Here is a 3,485-nt window from a genome sequence, read left to right as displayed (position 1 = left end):
GTTCTGTTCTGTTCTGTTCGTGAAGTTGATTTGGGCTCCTTAACATTGAAGTTGTTGCTCTCCAAACGACACATGTATAAACAACTGAAGGTACTGCTGCCAGATATTTACAATTGAAATTCCCATCATATTGTTAAAATTTCCCTTATGAACCTGATTTTTCCCACATGTCTGATCAACCTAAGGCCGGTCTCCACCGTTTAACATTTAACACCAACATGTTAAATTTAACATGTTACAGTTGACATGTATATTGTGATTGTGTCTTCCAATTGACTTTGCATGTTAACTCAGAATGTTGGCGTGTTTTCCGCTCCAAGTAGAAAACATGTCAAGTCAATTCGTTGTTCGTGCGATGTCGGCACAGTTTCGGCAACTTCCATGTTGTTTCCATGCCAACACATAGCCTAAACGACGCAAACGATGTGCTCCTCATGAAATAGGATTATAATTACAACAATTAGAAGCTGTTTCAAAGTACGAAAGTAGCCGTTCTGTATTTTTTTTGTCCCATCTATATTTAATTTGAATTGTTTACACTTTTGACAAGTGAGACGAATTTGGCATGTGTTTATGCCAGAAAAATTTACTGTTTCAGAGCCGTTTATTTGTGGATTTTTGATTGAATATCTACTCACTGATACGTACTGTAGTGTTTAGCTGAAAATAAATAGAATTTCAAAATGAGATTTTTTCAGATTCGGAGCCCATGGACGGAGTAGCGTAGATTTCACGCTTTCCAGTTACCGTATATTTGGTGGATTGTAATTTGAATTAACTTTCGTGTATGTGTTTTTCCTATCTATTGTTCTGCGTGTGCATATCGTAATACATTTAGCGATTCTATGAGAACTTTACTGACGTATATTTGGTGGAATCAGCTTTGTGTTTATATACACGTGAAATAATATTTGTGTAGTGACTGGGGAAAAGTCACAGTTCACAAATGGTCATGTGAAATGTATGCGGTGATGCGTCGTATCTGAGATAGAAACAGGCAAACTGTACTGCAAATAGTTAAGTGTTCGATCAGTTATTCGGAATTCTTGTGTACATTTGTTTAATGACCAGCCATACAGGTTATTAGTGTTACATAATAGCGTTCCGTGGTCCATGAAGCCGTTGACAGCCATTGTTGATATGAACATGGTAAATAATCGACAGTGACGGTTACAATTGGAAATCACGGCCTATCGGATATCAAAACTGCCTATTGAGGATTTGTGTTAGACCCGCCATTAAAATTTTCGCCCCAAAATGCCTGAGAAGTATTCGCCAAGAAGCAATCGATATTAACTTCATATATAAAACTCCGCTGGCTATCCTGGAATTTATAAATACTCGTGGATAGTTCTCCAGTTATCAAGGAGTGTATATAGATGGCCATGACGTTATAAATTTATGCGAGAGAAGTTGTTCGCCTATAGTCCTAATAAATCAACCCGTAAGTGACAAATAGAAGAATCAGATACCTAAAAGAGACAAACTAACACGAGTGTCAACTAACCAATATCAGGTGTACAACATTTATAGCAGACTACAATTTATACAAGTGCAAACACAAAGACAAAGAGATTACGGACGACTAAAACAACTCACAGAGTAAACACCGTTAGAGGAAACGGAAAGTGCGCACTTGCCCAAAGATGTCGCCAAATAAACGCACAGAAAACCAAAGAGAAGAGAAGTGCGGTGCATGCAAGAGAGGATTTGAAGAGGACGAACAAGCAATACAGTGCGAGGGAGCCTGTGAATTATGGCATCACAAAGACTGCGCTGGAATAAAACAAGGAGAATTTGACATAATGTGCAAAAGTAACTGCAACTTAACATGGATATGTAAGACCTGTAAATTAAATCTGCAAGCAATTAAACAGAAAGAAGACATACTCCAGAAACTCATGTCCAAAATAGAGGGCATGCTAGTAAATAACCCAAAGATAGAAGAACTGACACACAAGGTGGAATCAATGACAGAATATATACAACAAACACTGGATGCAGTCATAGAGCAAAAAGTACAGAAAGCAATCAACCGATACTCAACAGGGGAACCGGAACCATCTGTGACCAAACAAAAAAGTATGAAAACCAATGAAACAACCAATAGGAACAAAGACTCCAAGGATTCCAAACAAGAATTCCCCCCACTCCCAGAAAAAGGAAACGATAAGCAACAACCAAGATACAACAACACAAATGTACAAATAAGAGCGGATACGGAAGACGAAAGAAATACACAGCAGCAGTCACAACTAAAATTAAAAGGCACTCAACAACGCCGACCAGCACCTAAAATATTAATTGGCACTGGAACAGTAGAAGATGATCTACAAGCGGCAGACAAGAAAGCCTGGCTATTTATTGGGAAATTGAACCAAGAAACGACTACAGAAATGGTGACAAACTATCTGAGGAAGAAAGGAATCCGAGGAAACATCAGTTGCGAAGAGATCACAACAAGAGGAGAAAACAGAGCCTATAAAGTTGGAATCCCATTCGAATGTCTAGAATTAACATCTAATCCTGACTTCTGGCCAAGAAGAATAACTGTGCGCCGATTTCGATTTCGTTTCTCCAGGAGGAACGAAGGCGTATCTCTCGAATAATCCCATAAGCATGCTCCTGTGGAATGTAGAAGGGCTAAACGGACTACTAAAACTAGCACCAGAAAACGCTTTACAAACATCAGACATATTAGTCCTCACAGAAACATTCCTCACGAAACATATAGACATACAAGAATTCTACTCTATCCACTCCCTAGCAAGGAAACCAACAGAAGGAAGGCCATCAGGAGGTGTATCTATCTACTACAAACCATGGATAGGACCTATGAAGACCCTACATACAGAAGAAAATCTAATAATTGCAAAAATAATCAAGTTCACTGTAATAGTCATTTATATAAGACCGAACACAGACATAGAAGAAATAATGGAGCTCCTAACGCTTTCCTTCAGGAAAATTCCAAACACAGAAGAAAATATCATACTAGTAGGAGATATGAACTGCAGACTAGACAAACCCGACATGAAATGTAGAGCTGTCCTCACATTTCTTGATGAAGAAAATTTCAAATTAGTGAATGACCCAAAACATAAAACTTACTTTGCCCACAATGGAAGTAGCACCATCGACCTGGTATTCCATAAAGGAGACGATATACACATTCTAGAACAAAAGGGATTGTGGACTTCACCAGTAACCCCGCTGAGAAAACACATCCCCATACAGACCAAATTCTCACTCAAGATTCCAAAGAAAGTCATAACAACAAATGAAAAAATCACCGTATCCAGAAAGATAAACTTGGCAGAACTAGAGAGAGCATTAGGAAATGTAACTGAAGCAGAAGAGGCAATCAAAGAAAGTGATTTAAACAAAGCCCTAGCAACAATCAACAATATGCTAAAAGCAAGTATAACCCACAAAATGAACACAAGAAAAGCTCAACCGTGGTTCGACAAGGAGTGCTACACAGA

This window comes from Anabrus simplex, chromosome 1 (genome assembly GCF_040414725.1).
Source record: "Anabrus simplex isolate iqAnaSimp1 chromosome 1, ASM4041472v1, whole genome shotgun sequence".
Lineage (NCBI taxonomy): Eukaryota > Metazoa > Arthropoda > Insecta > Orthoptera > Tettigoniidae > Anabrus > Anabrus simplex.
Note: the sequence above shows the minus strand (reverse complement) of the source record.